The sequence below is a fragment of the Pan paniscus genome, chromosome 5, assembly GCF_029289425.2.
Source record: "Pan paniscus chromosome 5, NHGRI_mPanPan1-v2.0_pri, whole genome shotgun sequence".
Lineage (NCBI taxonomy): Eukaryota > Metazoa > Chordata > Mammalia > Primates > Hominidae > Pan > Pan paniscus.
Genome location: NC_073254.2, coordinates 164,263,335 through 164,281,847, shown reverse-complemented (window position 1 = coordinate 164,281,847; position 18,513 = coordinate 164,263,335). Strand labels below are relative to the sequence as shown.

Genomic DNA, 18,513 nt, shown 5'->3' with positions numbered 1-18,513 from the left:
AAGCACCAAGCCAGGCAATGGTGTTATGACTATCAACAAGAGACATAGCCTCTGCCATTACGGCGCTTATGCACACTAAGCAATTAATTACATAATGAATTATTTCATTACAATACTGATAGACTACAAATCATACAAAGGAGAAGCACAGAGTATTAAGAGCATACAGCAAAGGAGTCTGACCTGCCCTGGGCAATTAGAGAAGGCTTTCTTGAAGAGACATTTGAGCCAAGCCTTTAAAGATGACAAGAATTTAATTAGCCAAAAAGGGAAACAGAAAGAGAAAAGGTAAGAGCTTCCTATGCGAAGTGGCAGAAAGAATCATGGAGCAGTCAAAGAGTGGAGCACAAGCCAGTGTTTCTGGAAAGAAGACAGCCAAGAGACAAGTGTACCTGTTGAACCAGGTGAAGAAGCTGGGCAGGACCAGGGATAGGACCATGGAGAACAGGTCAAGGGTTTGTGTCTTTATCTGAAGAGCAATGGGGAGCCAGTAGATGGTTTAAAGGAGGGAACCAACATGGTCAAATTGGCCTTTTTAAAAGATCGTCAAGGGACGGGCACGGTGGCTCATGCCTGTAATCCCAGCACTTTGGGAGGCTGAGGCGGGTGGATCACGAGGTCAGGAGTTCGAGACCAGCCTGGCCAGCACAGTGAAACCCTGTCTCTACTAAAAATACAAAAAAAAAAAAAAAAAAAATTAGCCAGGCATGGTGGTGTGCACCTGTAATCCCAGCTACTCAGGAGGCTAATGCAGGAGAATTGCTTGAACCTGGGAGGTGGAAGTTGCAGTGAGCTGAGATCACGCCACTGCACTCCACCCTGGGCAACGAGAGTGAGACTCCATCTCAAAAAAAAAAGACGATTGTGGCTTGTAGGTAGACCACAGTAATATGTGGGGAACTAGTGAAGACTATGGCAGAATATAGCAAAATGCAAATTAAGGAACCTAGCTCATGGGTATATGAATGCTGAATGAAAATTTCTTGCAACTCTTCTGTATGTCTGAGAATTTTTTCATAGTAATATGTTGGGGAAAAATTCCTAATCATAACCAAGTGATCAAAATTCACATAACCAATCATGGGGCATCATGCAATTGAATGGAAAATCACCACATCATCTACACAATATCCTTGCCAAGATGTTGAACGTGAATCTTCTCATGAGCAGACAAATCTAGACTGTGGCTAGTTTTCAAAAGAAATGGCCTGGTTTCTTCAAAACTGTCAGTGTCTTGAAAACCAAAATTACCTGGGAGAGGGGGAACTTTGTGAATTAAAGGAGACTAAATAGACATGACAATGAAATGTAATCTTTGATTGAATTCAGAATTTTAAAATATAACATTTGAGGATCATTTGAAAAATCTGAATTTGGACTATGTATTAGACAATATTATTGTATCAATGTTAAATTTCTTTAACATTAATTATGGTATTGTTGCAGGAGAATGTCTTTGATTGTAAGAGACGTGGTGAAATATTTAGCAATGAAGTGTGATGGTATCTTCAACTTAAGTTCAAACAGAATAGCATATATCTGTCTATACTGATATAGGTATATTTAGGTTGATATATGTATGTAGATGTATATATGCATACACACAGACAGACAGAAAAATGCAGTAAGTATTGTAAAATAAGTGGGAAAACTAGGCCAGGCAAGGTGGCTCACGCCTGTAATCCCAGCACTTTGGGAAGCCAAGGCAGGTGCATCACCTGAGTTCAGGAGTTCGAGACCAGCCTGGCCAACATGGTGAAACCCCATCTCTACTTAAAAAAAATACAAAAATTAGCTGGGTGTGGTGGCAGGTGCCTGTAATCCCAGCTACTTGGGAGGCTGAGGCAGGAGAATCACTTGAATCCAGGAGGCGGAGGTTACAGTGAGCCGAAATTGTGCTATTACTCTCCAGCCTGGGTGACAAGGGCAAAATTCCATCTCAAAAAAAATAAAGTAAGTGGGAAAACTTGTTAAAGGGCATCTGGGGCTAGGCGAGGTGGCTCACAGCTGTAATCCCAGTACTTTGGGAAGCTTAAGCGAGAGGATTACTTGAGCCCAGAAGTTTGAGATCAGCCTAGGCAACATGGTGAGACCTTGTCTCTACTCCATGTACATAAAAATTTAAAATAATAAAATAAAATAAAATAAAAAGGACATCTGGGTGTTTATTGTGCTATTCTTTCTATTGTAATATTATATGCAGGAAACAAGTGTGGTCTAAACAAGAGTAGATAGAAAGAAATGGGTGAATATGTGGGATATTTAGATATCAAAGAAAGTCAATAGGATTTGGGAATTGATTGGATATGAGAGATTCATATCCAATGTGCAAAATGTGCAAAATGACTCCCCAATTTTGGCTTTGGCAATTAGGTGAAGTGTGAGTCATTGAGCTGGGCAACACTGAGGATAGCAGGCTGGGAGAAAGGAATCATCAATGTAATTTGGATTTGCAGAGCTTGAAATGCCTCTGAGTTATATAAGCGGAGATGACAAAAAGAGAGTTGGGCCCAGCATGGTGGCTCATGCCTGTAATCCCAGCTCTTTGGGAGGCTGAGGCAGGCAGATCACTTGAGGTCCAGAGTTCAAGACCAACCTGGCTAACACTTGAGGTCAAGAGTTTGAGACCAGCCTGGCCAACATGGTGAAACCCTGTCTCTACTAAAAATATAAAAATTAGCCAGGCATGGTGGCAAACACCTGTAATTCCAGCTACTCAGGAGGCTGAGGCAGGGGAATTGATTGAACTCAGGAGGTAAATGTTGCAGTGGGCCAAGATCGCTGCCACTGCACTCCAGCCTTGACGACCGAGTGGGTGAGACTCCATCTCAAAAAAAAAAAAAAAAAAAGAGAGAGAGAGTTGGATATAAAGGATTGGATCATCAATCTGACAGATTTTATGAGAGTCTAAAAAACTTTTTTCATTTTTTATAGGCTCTACTACTGCTAATAATTTATGGATTATTATATGATTACATTCTTTCATTCAAGTACATAACTATAAAGGATTTGCTAAATTCTTAAGTGTATTTTATTATATTCAAGAATCAAAAACTTTGTTCAGAAGAATGTCTATAAAAGTTTATTATGGAATTAAGTTTGCCCAGGGAAAAATTCTCTGTCCTGGAAAGATCTACAGTGTATCACTTTGGAGCAGTATCTCTAATGCTTTTCTTCACAATTGGTCTTAGCCAAGATCTCCACTTCTATGCTACCCAAAGTCTTTATTCACCCATAAAAGAGAAAAGTCAACTGTTTACACACTACTTTATTCCATTTGCACATTATCAGTAACACTTCTTCACTATAATGTTTCACTTGCCACTCTCCTCAAGGTGATTTTTCAAATTTTTCTCTTCTTGATAATGAAAATCCCTTACAGGTTGCAAAGATACAGCAGAAAAGGTGATCAGAGTACAGGGGAAAATGGGGAGAAAGAAGAATAACAGAAGGCTATTTAAATAGTGATAGCCACTGAGGTTACTTGCCATTAATGGCCAGAGGAATTTGAGTACACTTAAGGCAAAGGATGACTCCTTCTAATTGCCAAATGCAGAATCTTTGGTTCTCAGGAGACAGAATCAAAGTTTCACCACGAACAATGCATCCCAGTGTGACCCTCCCTCTTCCACACCTATAAAATGGAGGGAACACCATCTTCACAGAAGGCTAGGTGAGAAACTGAGAATCAATGAATGAGATGTTGCTTTAGAAGCTTCAAGCCCTATACAAATGCAACTTATTGTTACCTCTGCCCTAGATTTCCCTTCCCTTAAATGATATTCTGTAAAAGCCAGATGTTCTTACTGAAACCAATCCAGTCAAGTCGATATTCACTAACTCTCCCTTCAGAACGCTTCGGGCTGTCATATGGACCACCAAGCAAGAGTGTATGAAATAAACATAAGGTGTTTAAAAAATAAACATAAGGTGACGGCCTTAAAGACAAAACTAATGTTTCAATTTTTTAAGATTTTAGGAATTATACAATGAATATATGTATATAATTTTTATTTTGTACTATATTTTATGTATATAGCACATATATATCCAACAGTGTGCATTATGATGGAAATGCTGTGTAATGCAAACACTATTCATTAATTTACTATAGGAACCAAAACCTAGGAATGATTGAGATAGTAGAAAAGGAAGCCAAGCGGACAAGAGTTTGCTGCTCTGCTTGAAACACAGTAAAAGAAAACGGTGAGTGCCAAGAACTGCCATTTACACTCGGAAGCGCTCCAGGGAAGGTTAATACTACTGTGATTAATACTGTTTACAGAGCCAATAAATTTTAGGTAAACACCCAAAGGAGAGTTAAAGAGTTGTCTCATCGGTCCCATAAAGGCTGGTAAAAGGGGCGGGGAATGGTTCCACGCCAACCCTGTCCGTCACCGCAGAACTACCCACAAGCTTCGCATTCCTCCACCTCTCCCCTGACCCTGAGCTATCCGCAGGCTGCGTCTCCCACGCCCACCGCCAACGAACCGGGAGGGCCCAGATCGACTTCCTGAGGCCGGTGCAACTTACAAAGGAATGGATGCGGTCGCTGCCGCCCGGCCGGGCGGCCGGGAGGGTCGGCTCAGACCTAGGGAATCCGGCCTCCCCCGAGCTCCGCGCGCTCTGGCCGCGGCGACCGCTGCACTGACCCTCCCAGCCGCGGCAGGGGGAACTGGCCCGCAAGGCCCTGGTGATCCGGCTGACCTGAAGGCTGGGAAAGAGGAGGCCCTGTCCTGAACACCTCAGAGAGCGGGGCCGTGGAGTTAGAACCCGAGCTCTGCAGTTCCTTGTAAAATAAAGTGCTGGTCCCACAGCTCTCTCGGAGGTCGGGCAACGTTTCCTCCCTCCTCCTTGAAAAACGCACTGGAATGAGTCCCTTTCGTAATCTGAGGCTTGGAGGAAAAAATCCCTTTGAACAACCTGCCATCTAAAAGTTGCACAGCCTTCAATTGGTGCTTTGTTGGTTTTTAAGTGGCCTTGAGCAACCACAGCCTCGGACCCCGGGCCAAAGCGGAGCATGAATTACCTTGTCAGTTGCAGCAAGAGATCCCCAGAGTCCGGAAAAGGAGAGCCGGCGACTGCGCGGGACTACACACCAATGGGGCGCCCCCCTCCTCCTGTCCCCTCAGTCTCTCCAGGGCCGCTGCCAGGGAGCTTGGCGATCGCGCCACACTCTCTGGAACCCCACCCTTGGGAGCAGCAACCACCCAGAGGTCAAGCACGTTCCCCGCCGGGCGGCTGGCTGGGAAGCGCTCTGCTGGCCGCCGACCACACAGCCACCCTCTGCCCACCCTCTCTTGTGGACACCGCCGGAGCCCCGCCTTCCCCGGGCCCGGGTGTCTGTGACAGACTCTCCTAAGAGGCCACGTCCCCTCTTGCAAATCACTGGCCCAGCGCCCTGCACCGCGCGATGCACGGAGGGCGACCCTGTCACCCCGGCGGGGAGGAGGATTAGGGGAGCAGGGAGGCAGCACAGAGCTGGTCAGATAAGTTTGGATCGTTCACAATTAGTACGGATCCCAAGGACCTCCACGCCCGAGCTCTCCACGCCTCCGGCATTCTCTCTCGCACCGCGGGGAGCTAAACTGAGGCCCCGAGGAAAGGGCACGCAAAAGTTACTCCCATCTTCGACTCTGGGACTTGGGAAGCAGCTCGGGACGCCGATCCCAGGCGGAAGAACCGCAGAAAGAGCCATCCTCCTCCCGGCCCCCGCCCCATTCCCTCGGGGGCTGTAGTCACATTACCAGCCCGAGGCTTCAATAATGCATGGGCTTACCTGCTGCCCGCGGGCCTTCTCGCCTGCCGGTCGCCACCGCCGCACCCCGAGCTGGCCAAGGGCTCCTCTAGGAGTTTGACACGGAGTAACCGCGGGGGTGTGTGCGAGTGTGAGTTTGGTGGTGCGATGTATTTTTTAAAAAAAATAAAGCGTGGAGAAGCAGACACGAACCGAAATTTAAAAAAAAAAAAAGAAAGAAAAAGAAATTGACACCCGACTGAAAACGCCCCTTACTTGTGCAATCTTCCTGCCTGGTAGTTCCGCCAAAAACAAAACAGTCAAAGCGCAAACCTGGAACGGGCGCGCAGGCACCAACTTTGCCAAACGCTACAGAGTTTTCCGTTTGCAGAAATGACCCAAAAGAAGGGGGGCGCCGCTCCCCGTGATTCCCCAATCGGCTTCTGGAGCCAGAGGCTCCTCCTCGCCCCTCGGCGGGAGAAAGCCCGCGGCCGGCTGCTGCTGCCCGCTTCCCTGCTCCGAGGAAAAACGACTCCACAACTTTGTGCGCGAGAGAGGCTCGCTCCTTCGGCGGCTCCTCCTCCTCCTCCCCGCTGCGGGCCTGCCCCTTTGCTGGAGCCAAGCGCTGGAGGCGGAGGAGGGAGGGTGGGGCGCAGGACCACTGGGTCGCGCGTTGCCGCCCCCACCCCCCGGGAAGGGGCTCGCCTCCGGGCAGCCAGGAGTCCGCTTTCCAGATGAGAAGGGTGCAGATCAGCGCCAGCCCTCCGGCCCGCGCCTCTGCAGCGCTCCGGCTCCCCCTCGGCGCTCTCGCCCCGCCGCCGCCGGCCCAGCAACTTTGTTCCGGAAGATCAGCCCCAATACGTTCCCCGGTCAGCGTCTGCTGGGCCTCGGCGGTCACCGCGGCCACCGCGTCGGGAACTTGGCGCCCCAAGTCACCTGACCGCGCGCCCCGTCAATCAGCGCCGGCCCTGCGCGCCCTCCCAGCCCGCAGCAGCCCGGCTCGGCGCTTGGCTGGCCTGGGGCGCGCGCTCCAGAGTGAACCGTGCGTGCCGGGAGCCGGGAGTCCGGAGACCGAACCCGAATGGATGCCTCGAACAGACATAATTCCCCTTATTCAGATTATCCGAAAATGTGAGTCACGTCCCCCTAGGCAAAACAGGTCTCTAGTTAGGGTGATATTTTTTTAAGAGATAAATTCCAATCTGCCTTCCAACTCACCCCATCTCAGTTTGCTGACGTTGCTGATTTTTTTTTTTACCCCTAGTTCCAACCGTATATTTATTTTACATTATTTCTCTAGTGTCGTTGTTAATATTAAAAAAGAAGTTTTCTCTTACATTAGTTTGTATTACAAGTAGTGTTTGCGCTGACCTTATTTTTCTGTTTTCCAATATGCACACACAAACGCACATCTGTTATAGAGCCTGTTCCAAGCTTGAGAGGTTGACCAAAAAATATCTGGGAAGAAATGAGCTCGTGATGTGTGTGCATTTTCCTTATTTACACATTTCATTGCTCGTGTGTTCCTGTGATTCTTTTACACGATCAGCACACGTGGGAGGGGAAAGAAAACAGCAATCTGAGTTCCTAGTTCGTATTAACAGAGAAAAGGATGGTTGATACTGGAGCGCCGGTTTATTGCTGGCTTAATATTTGAGTTAATTTACGCGGCAGTAAAGATTAAACCACTAGGGGCCTTAAACTCATTTTCAGAAAGAGTTTACTCGCCTTTTGTTATAGTGAAAGGTTCCGCCATCCATCCCTAAGTGCTCCAGGGAGGGGGCAGGTAGGAGATTCCCAAAAGAGACTCTTCCTTGTAAGGTTTCTAGGACAGCTTCCTTCCTTTTGATGATTTTCTACGTATAAGCCAAATAAAATCCAAAGGATTAGCTTGAAATGGGTATGATTTAATTCATTCACTTCATTCATTCATTTAACAAGCATCAGTTTAGGGCTGTCAGGTTTGCTGGTTCTGTGGGTAAAGCAAAGATAAATCTGATAGTGATCTTACCCTTAAAGAACTTGGAATGTAGTAGGTGAGATAAGACATGTAAACAAGTAAGTATATACAAGATCCGGGAGATAAATGCCATAAGAAAAGAACAGATCAAGTGCTAGCTGAGTATGGTCACATAGAGGGACTCCAGGATTTTTTTCTTTCTTTCTTTCTTTCTTTTTTTTTTTTTTTTTTTTGACAGTGTCTCTCTCAGTTGCCCAGGCTGCAGTGCAGTGGCGCGATCTCGCTCACTGCAAGCTCTGCCTCCTGGGTTCACGCCATTCTCCTGCCTCAGCCTCCCTAGTAGCTGGCACTACAGGCGCCCACCACCACGCCCGGCTAATTTTTTGTATTTTTAGTAGAGACGGGGCCTCCCAAATGCTGGGATTACAGGCGTGAGCCACCGCGCCCAGCCCCCAGGTTTTTTTTAACTGATCATTTTGCAGACACCAAAAGTTGCTTCTCACTCACTGTATCCTGGTTGAGTTGATGAAACTCAGATTTTCTCCTTCAAAATAGATAATAAGGCCACATTGGAGTGTTTGAGGATGTTGTCACTTAAATTAATATTTGTGACACTTTTCACAATTTACAAAGTAATACATCATTTTAGCTCAAAAATTTTGAAAAACGCACGTTTAGGGTCCTATGATTTCTGGGATTGTAAGCTGTGAGGAGATGTTTAGTCGAGCTTCCTCAACGCCTGTAAGAGATGGAACAGGAGGCCAACAAGCCACCTTCTGTGCAGGAGTGACCTGCCCCGCCTATCAGCCATAGTGGCTTACAGCCAGTTACCTGGGGACCTGTGCCCTATCTGTTTCTAGCCCTTCTCTCCAGGCAGAGACTGATGCTCTTTGTAGGTAATGAGCAAAAGAGGCTAAAGAAATTCTTGTTGGCTGGGTGCAGTGGCTCACACCTGTGATCCCAGCACTTTGGGAGGTCGAGACAGGTGGATCATCTGAGGTCAGGAGTTCGAGATCAGCCTGGCCAACATGGAGAAACTCTGTCTCTACTAAAAATACAAAATTTAGCTGGGCGTGGTGGCACATGCCTATAATCCCAGCTACTCAGGAGGCTGAGGCAGGAGAATCGCTTAAACCCCGGGGCAGACGTTGCAGTGAGCCAAGATGGCGCTACTACACTCCAGCCTGGGTGACAGAGCAAGACTGTCAGAAAGAAAGAAAGAGAGAAATAAAGGAGGGAGGGAGGGAAGGAAGAGGAAGGGAGGGAGGGAGGGAGGGCGGAATTCTTGTTGATGGAACGATCAAGAGATCTCAAGCTGGTCCTGTGCTGGTCCTGTCCCCCAACACTTTCTTTATTTGGTAGGGAAACCACATTTGGTGGGCGATCTTGACCACAGAGGGCTATATTTCCATAAAGCACAGTGTGATCTTCCTTTATATCCAGAGAATCTAGGTGAGGCACGGTGGAGACAGGCCTCTAAGGTAATGGGCCTGCAACAAGGATGCCCAGTGGGGTTTTGTCTGCTCATCCCAAAGATCAGATCACTGTAGAACATCTGGAGAGAATAATAGGAATGTGGCCCTGGGTCTACTGGTAACCCAAAGTCAGAATTGCCCTGCTGTCACCACAGAACGGTGAAAATTAAGGAAAATGGAGTTAGTGTCACTGCAGGATAGAAAGCCTTTGACAAAGGAGAAAATTATGATATGAGTAGTGTATATATAGATTCATATATAAAGATATATGTATATGTGTGTATAGTGTATATAGACATGATTCACATAAATATTATTCCCATACAGGGAACTGCATCCTAATATAAGAACCAAAAGGAAAACATTTGCTACTAAACTTTGTGCAAGACTATATAAATGCAGTTTTTCTTTAAACAGTAGAAACATGGGAAAATACACAATGTATAAAAAAACAAGACACTCCTTTAGCTTTACCTTTGGTATTGACTATAATTAAAGCCCCACATACAAACATTTAAGAGAGGAGGAAAGTTTAGGGAATTTAGCCTTTCTTATATTTTTCAGGTAAAAAAAGTATAAATCTGGAGCTTGTGTGTAATAGATACTGGATTTTTGCTGAGTATTGTTGGTAAATTCTTCAGTCAAACGTCTAGTATGTGTGCGAGTTGATAAAATTTTATCATATAAATTTTTGTAATAGAATTGAAGAAACAAAAAATAATAGCACATGAAACTTTTAGAAAATAAATAGCACAAAGGCTGAGTTCCTTACAACTTAATGCACTCAAGAATTACCCAGAGAATATATTTTAAATTCAGATTGATTGCCATTCCCCAGAAATTCTGATTGACTAGGCCTGGTGGGGCCCAGGAAGCTGCAGGTTTAACATGCCTTAGCTTTAGATCAGAATAGCTGAGGAGCCACACTTTGAGCCCCTGTGCCCTGGAGTGCTGGCCTTAAATAGGCCACTTTGGATGATTGGAGGGGTCAAGAAATTGCCCTACCAAAAAAAAATCCATACTGAATCAATCATAATTATGAAATACCCGTGATTAGCTTTATCTCTTTGAATTCAAGTGTTTCATTCGATTCAGACCACCCTGGAGGTTACCTACAATTGGTAAAACCCTAGGACTATTCCTGGCAATTTAACCTGCACAGGTGGTAGGAAGCATGGCCCAGTTCTGAGGAAATGAGGCTCTGAAGAGAAAGTTTAATGATGAGAGGACAAGGAGGACAGGAATATTGAGAATACAGGAGCTGAAATGTGGAATCCAAAGAAGCTAAGGGCTAAATAAAAGCACTAAGTTATTGGGCAGAGAAGAGCAACTGATTGATCAAAATGGGAGAATAAAGGAAGCCCCAAAAAGAGAAGGAAGAGACGCAGAGAGGGTGGAGGGTGGGAAACCCAGAGCACCACCTTCGGGGAAAACTGAGCAAAACACAGTCTACGCTGAGTTTATCCTACTTATAAATTTTTCTTGGCTTAATTTAATTTGTATAATTTTATAATGTTGTTGCTGAAAAAGATTTTACAGAGTCTTTCCATCAACCCTCTGAATTTTTTTTTTTTTTTTTTTTTTTTTTTTTTTTTTTTTTTTTTGAGACAGAGTCTCGCTCTGTCTCCCAGGCTGGAGTGCAGTGGCGTGGTCTCGGCTCACTTCAAGCTCCACCTCCCGGGTTCACACCATTCTCTGCCTCAGCCTCCCGAGTAGCTGGGACTACAGGCGCCCACCACCATGCCCAGCTAATTTTTTGTATTTTTAATAGAGATGGGGTTTCACCTTGTTAGCCAGGATGGTCTCGATCTCCTGACCTCGTGATCCGCCCACCTCAGCCTCCCAAAGTGCTCGTATTACAGGTGTGAGCCACTGCCCCCGGCCAACCCTCTGATTTTACAAAGAAGCAAATGAAAGATACAAAGCTGATCAGGGAATACCTTTAGGTAAAATAAAACAATCTATTGGGGGAAAGTGTCCAAATTACTGAGAAGTGAAAAGAGAAGATCCCTATGTTACATGAGTTCATTGTTAACCAGAAGAAGAGGGGAGAAGGTGGGGGAAGAAAGCGAGCGTAGCTGAAAGAGAACTGGTCTAGATTTTAGTTACCTAAGTACTCATTATGATATTGAAGGCTATTAGCCATGTAAGCTTGTGGAACTTAACCTTTAGCTTCCTACCTGTAAAGTAGAAAGAATAATACCTTCTGCAAGTGTTGTGAGAATCAAATGAGTTAGTTAATATAAAGCATTTACCACCAAATCTGGTACTTTTTACTTTTATTATGTTCCTTTCCCCTTTCTCTTAACTCAAGAGGATTGGCTGCCATTTTGTGATTGTCTTCATTCATTCTTTATTGAAAACATTCCTGGAACTTCCATTATCTGCTGCAAAGCAGGATATGCAAATGGGATAGGCCACAGTGGTTACCTTCAAAGAGCTCACTGTCTCGAGAAAGACCAACACATAGATAGACAATTATAAATTAATAGGGTACACCAGTACAGCCAAAATGTAACATGAGCCAGGAGAGGGACACATAACCCAATAGAAAGGACAGGAATGGGCAGTACCAAGAAGTGACACCTGAGTTGAGCCTTAGCGGTTGAGTAGGAATCCTAAAAGGCACCTGTTGTCTTGCTGTGCCCAACATCTTTCCACTCTTATTGAAGGAATATTACTCCTTCCTTTGGAGATTTCCTTTTCTGCTCCAATTAGATTTTGTGTGGCTGTCAATCATTTTGTGGGACTGTCAATCACTGAGCCTGGGGGTGGGCTCATGACCTAGGAATAGCCAATCATAGGGCCCCTTCCCCAACCACAGTAATTAGTCTAAGAAGGGACCAGAGATCCAAGTTAAGCCCATAATAGTCCTTGCTAGGCGTTTTCATGGTAACACTGAAAGAGAAAGTTACCTTTTTCTTTTTTCCTTTGGAATTAGTAAACTGGAGTGACATAAAATTGAGACAAACTCCCTCCATTCCCCTCTCCTGCTCCTACTACTGGCTGGAGTTCCACTTCTATAGAAGGAGAAAATTAAACCATTGCACCGGGAGCTGAAAATATACAGAGAAAGTTGAGAATGCAAGAGTCGCTGGCTTCCATGCCCATCGGCAGTGCCCTATCACTCCCTTTATCCTGAATGTTAATGTGTATTGGAATTCTGTCACTTGCAACTGAATGAGCCCAGTTCAATATAAAAATTAACCAGGAAAAGAGCAGGCCTATGAGAAGGCTTCAGGCAAAGGAAGACATGGAATATGTATGAATGGTGGCAAGCGGCAGGAGGAACATTTCCTTTTGTTGGAGTCCTGGGTGGTCTCCCTAGCTCCCTAACACATGCTAAACCCAAACACATTTGCAGTCTTAGCCTGGTATGCAGGGGATGGGGGATTACCATCTAGATTTCCAGGCCATGATCAGATATCTTCTATGTCTAGTTTTGCACTGGTTCTCCTGCCAGACTCCAATTGGCTATTGGAACTGGAATGTGCCCTAAATCGCAGCCTATTTGGCAAGAGCCCTAACCTTCAATGTAGCTCTGCAGCTTCCTTGCCCAGAGGCAAGGTTCAGGTTCCTGGACACACCCTTGCAATTCACTTGCAAGAAGATACACCCCTCTAGCCTGGATTGTGCGTCCTCCTGCTCCAGTGCAACTCAACCGACAGGAAGGCTGGATGAGGTCAGCTCAATGTTTTTGATGCCCCTCTGGAAGGCTGACTCGAAACTGTCAGCTGATTTCTAAGGGATCTGGTGTCTCTATGGCCCATCCCCCCACCCCCCTCCCTGCTTCCGGGACTCCTCCCTCTGGGCACTGCCTCTCTGTATTGAGGAGAGATGGCCAACATGACTTACACCCGCGCCTGACCAAGTTATGGTATTAATCAACTGGCCCTGCCTTATCAACCATTATTTCCTTCTAGAAAACTCTCATAGTTTTTAGATGGATGCCAAATTCTTCTGCATTCTTACTCTGCCTTTCAAAGACGTGGCCAGGTGCAGGGACTCATGCCTCTAATCCCAGCACTTTGGGAGGCCGAGGCAGGGGGAATCACTTGAGTCCAGTAGTTAGAGACCAGCCTGGGCAACATATTGAGACTCTGTCTCTACCAAAAAATAAAAAATAAAACAATACAAATTAGCCTGGCGTGGTGGCACAGGCCTGTAGACCCAGCTACTTAGGAGGCTGAGGTGGGAGGATCGGTTGAGCCTGGGAGTTCGAGGTTGCCGTGAGCAGTGATGGTGCCACTGCACTCCGGCCTCGGTGACAGGCTGAGACCCTGTCTCAAATAAACATGAGTTTCCCATCTTAAATCGAGGGCCTGGAGGGCAGGACCAGACACTATGTGGATTTCTTCTCTGGGGAACTAGCAAGGGGCTCCAATGCACTGATAAGTGCCTCCCAGTGATTACCGGGCATTTCTAGCTATATGAGCCTAGGGGAAATCCCAAGCAGTCCATTGCAGTAAAAGAGGAAAATATTGGGACAATCTATTGGAGTCATGCAGACAATTTTAAAATACTGATTATTTTAACAAAGTCAACTATTTTGTTTTACAAAATTAGGTCACATTGCTTTTCAGTATAGTTCAAATTACCACAGACCTCAAACTGGTGGCCATCTGCCCGAGAATGAAATGGTATTGCCACATCAAATGTACCCTTCTTCCAATAGGCAGCTTTATTCACCTAGTATTTGCTCTTACTTTGTGAAGAAAATCCAGGAAAAGGTGCTTTTCATTTCTGTAATTCTACATAAGTACATACTATTTTCCTCCTTTGATAAAACGGTCACCTTCTCCAGGAAAGCTTCCCAGAGAGCTAAGGACCGACTGGTGTCACCAGTCAACTCATGTGGGCAGCACAAACATTCCTCAGAAAATATGTTAAAAGAAGAGCAAAATTCTTTTTCACATTTATGATCCCCTTGGCATCATGAAGTTGTGTCATATCTGTTAGAGACTAATATAATAAGAACAGATGCAGGCTCAGTAGGTAAAAGATGCATTCTTGCTAAGTCATGCTTGTATGGCAACAAACCTTGCTATCTGAAAAATGGTTTCCCTGTGTTTCAAATTCAGGGAGAGATGGACAAATTTGTCTCTCATGCAACACATTGTAGCAGATGGACGAAGAGCTTGAAAGAACCCAGGACACAGCAATAAGCACCATATTCATATTTAGAGCAGCAATTCTGCTCCATTAAAATAATCTGTCACATTAAATTTATGTTGTTAATTTGAATTAAATATGTGCTTTTGTTGTATTGGCTTTTTTGTCTTATATAAATGGACAAGAGCTATAAGTACAAATAGTGCAAGCTTGTTTGTACACATTTCTTTCTTTTTTTTTTTTTTTTTCGAGACTGAGTCTCGCTCAGTCGCCCAGGCTGGAGTGCAGTGACACGATCTCGGCTCACTGCAAGCTCCGTCTCCCAGGTTCACGCCATTCTCCTGCCTCAATCTCCCGAGTAGCTGGGACTACAGGCGCCCGCCACTACGCCCAGCTAATTTTTTGTATTTTTAGTAGAGACGGGGTTTCACTGTGTAAACCAGGATGGTCTCGATCTCCTGACCTCATGATCCGCCCACCTCGGCCTCCCAAAGTGCTGGGATTACAAGCGTGAGCCACCACGCCCGGCCGCTTGTTTGTACACATTTAAATAATGTTGTAATTAAAATAATGTAATTCAGCACCAGGAATCTATAGATTTCATTTTTCCATAAGAGGGGTTAGAACATTACTCAAGTTTGCAAAACATTGGGTTAATGCAATAGCTGTGTGGTATAGTTTGGATATTTGTTCCCTCCAAATGTCATGTTAAAATTTGATCCCCAATGTTGGAGTCTGATGGCAGTTGTTGGTGTTTGAGTTCATGGGGGAGGATCCCTCATGAAGCACTTGGTACAGTCCTTGAGATAATAAGTGAGTTTTCACTCAATTAGTTCCCTTGAAAACTGCTTGTTAAAAAGAGCCTGTAATCCCAGCACTTTGAGAGGCTGAGGCAGGAGGATCACCTGACATCAACAGTTCGAGACCACCCTGACCAACATGGAGAAACCCCGTCTCTACTAAAAATACAAAATTAGCCAGTCATGGAGGTGCACACCTGTAATCCCAGCTACTCAGGAGGCAGAGGCAGGAGAATCGCTTGAACCCGGGAGGTGGAGGTTGCAGTGAGCTGAGATTGTGCCATTGCACTCCAGCCTGGGCAACAAGAGCGAAACTCCGTCTCAAAAAAAAAACCAAAAGAACCAAGCCTGGCATCTCCCTCCCACCCTCTCTCTTCTCCTCTTTGGCCAGGTGATCTGCCCACTCTGGCTGCCTTTCCCCTTCCATCATGAGTAGAAGCAGCCTGAGTCCCTCAGCAGAAGCAGATGCTGGTGCTTTCTGTACAGCCTTCAGAACTGCAAGCCAAGTAGACCTTTTTTCTTTATAAATTACCCAGCCTTGGGTACTCCTTTATAGCAACACAAGAGGACAAAAAACACTGTGTTAAGACTGGCCAGATGATCGTAGATGCTTATAAAATGTTATCCAAAATTTCAAAAGCCCCATAAGTTAGTGTACTTATATAAAAAACTAAATACTCAATTTTTTTTTTTTTTTTTTTGAGACAGGGTCTCTGACGCCCAGGCTGGAGTGCAGTGTCGCGATCACTGCTCACTGCGGCCTCCACCTCTTAGGCTCAAGTGATCCTCCCACCTCAGTCTCCCAAGCAGCTGGGAATACAGGCATGGGCCACCACACCTGGCTAATTTTTGTATGTTTTGTAGAGACAGGGTTTCACTTTGTTCACCCAAAGTGCTGGGATTATAGGCATGAGCCACCTCTCCTGGCCTTCTAAACTTTTTTTTATCTTTGAGACAGGGTCTCCCTCTGTCGCCCAGGTTGATGTGCGGTGGCATGATCTCACCTTACTGCAACCTCCACCTCCTGGGTTCGAGTGATCCTAATGCTTCAGCCTCCAGAGTAGCTGGGACTACCTGCCACCACGCCTGGCTAATTTTTTTATTTTTTTGTAGAGGCTGGGTTTCGCCATGTTGCCCTGGCAACAAGAGGCTGTTCAAACTCTTTATAATCAAAAACTCAATTGCAGTGACTTCCAGGTAAAGATGGAGATTGAACTCTCTTTGCTTCTTCCCAAACCCTACCGAAACTACACCACAATGACTTATTTTAAGGCATAGAACTCCAAGGAGAGGGAGATAATGACAACAACACCTTTGAAGGAGGAAAGAACATGGCCAAATGGAAATCGACTTTGCAGGCCTGAAAAAGCCTAATCCTAAGTTAGCAGCAAGGGCAGCTAAGAAAAATACATATATAATTTCCACTGAAATGTCAGGCAAAAGCCCAGGAATTGAAGGCACCAAGTACCCTGAAAGTGGAGGGTGGTGGGGACAGGATCAAAAGGATTGGTTGAAAAAAATAGTTAGATTCCTCAATTCCTTGACCCACCCTACAAAACTAGGCAGCCGCAACCCCAGAAGAAGATTAGAACTGTGTTTTTGGAACAGAGAAACCAGAGGATCTCTAGACCAGGGAACCAAGTCAAGTCAGGGGAACTGTACCAAAAACAAGGAGGATCAACACCACCTGCCTCCTCTCCCAGTATGACAACCAGAATACAGGCAGCCAGGCCTTCCCCATTCATACAGGAGACTGAAGGTGCCTTCTATGGGGAATCTGAACAGCCCAAGAAGAAACACCGTAAGATAGACAGTGGAGGTTCCAAGCCAAAATAGCTACCCATGTCAGTGAAGAAATGAAAGCCACCCATGTAGGGAGAGCTTCTCCTCGGCTGTGTATTGTGATACCCTTAATCATGAGCAGACAGTCAAGAATTATCAGACATCTGAGGATAGCCTCTCACACAAATGTTGAAATAAAATACATAAACAGCAAAAGGCAACTTGAAGGTAACAAAGACTAGGTTGTCAGGAAAAAAAAATTTAAACTTCTTTTAAAATTAGTATTAATATCTATAGAGAGGAGTCCAGCAAGGTGGCACATGCCTGTAGTCCCAGCTATGCAGAAGCATCACTTGAGCCCAGGAGTTAGAAGCCAGCCTGGACACCATAGCAAGACCCCTGATATCGTTTGGCTGTGCCCCCATTCAAATCTCAACTTGAATTGTATCTCCAAAATTCCCACGTGTTATGGGAGGAACCTTGGAGGAGGTAATTGAATCATGGGGGCCGGTCTTTCCTGTGCTATTCTCGTGATAGTAAATAAGTCTCACGAGATATGATGGGTTTATGAGGGGTTTCCGCTTTTGCTTCTTCTCTCATTTTCTCTTGCTGCAGCCATGTAAGAAGCACCTTTCACCTTCTGCCATGATTCTGAGGCCTCCCCAGCCATGTGGAACTCTAAGTCCAATTAAACCTCTTTTTGTTCCCAGTTTCGGGTTTGTCTTTATCAGCAGTGTGAAAACGAACTAATACAACCTCCTATCTTTTTTTTAAATTTTTTTTATTTTTTTATTTTTGAGATGGAGTCTGGCTCTGTCACCCAAGCTGGAGTGCAGTGGTGCGATCTTGGCTCATTGCAACCTCCACCTCCTGGTTCAAGCAATCCTCCTGCCTCAGCCTCCCTAGTAGCTGGGATTACAGGTGCCCACCACCATTCCTGGCTAATTTTTTGTATTTTTAGTAAAGATGGGGTTTCACCATGTTGGCCAGGCTGGTCTCGAACTCCTGACCTCAGGTGATCTGCCTGCCTCAGCCTCCCAAAGTGCTGGGATTACAGGCGTGAGCCACTGTGCCCGACCCCCACTTTTTTTTTTCGAGACAGGGTCTTGCTGTGTTGCCCAGGCTGGAGTGCAGTGGTGTGATCTCAGCTCACTGCAACTCCATTTCCTGGGCTCAAGCAATCCTCCCACCTCCGCCTCCCAAGTAGCTGAAACTACAGGTGTGTATCACCATGAGTAGCAATTTTTTTGCATTTTTTGTAGACACAGGGTTTTGTCATGTAGCCCAGGCTGGTCTTGAACTCCTGAGCTCAAGCAATCCACTCACCTTAGCCTCCCAAAGTGCTGGGATTACAGACAAGAGCCACTGTGCCTGGCTGTTTCCCCCCATCTTTCAATAATAATAATAATAATAATAGAGAGAGAGAGGTATTCGAAGATTTAAAATTAATGAAACAAAAATTAATGAAGCAAAATAAATTTACAGAGAACAAAAAATAAATTTAAACGTTGTAAAAATGAAAACTCAATAGATGGATTGGAAGAGAAGGTTGAAGACATCTCCCAGAAAGAAAGAAAACAGCATGTAAAATAACAGGTAAAACATAGGCAAATTAAAAGGCCAGTCCTGAAGAAGTTCCTCAAAGAT

The 18,513-nt window shown here is 45.2% G+C and overlaps 1 protein-coding gene across 2 annotated transcripts in view; it reads right to left on the bottom strand.

The window, feature by feature from the left end:
• Window positions 1-6,971, bottom strand: part of UTRN (utrophin) — a 568,097-nt gene extending 561,126 nt beyond the window's left edge. Inside the window, exon 1 of one of the 2 annotated variants that reach the window (XM_014345496.4) lies at window positions 5,780-6,971. The gene's annotated coding sequence lies outside the window, so the exon portion shown is untranslated. The remainder of the gene's footprint in view (window positions 1-5,779) is intronic. The other variant, XM_063605516.1, reaches the window with a different exon arrangement.
• Between the last annotated feature and the right edge of the window lie 11,542 nt (window positions 6,972-18,513).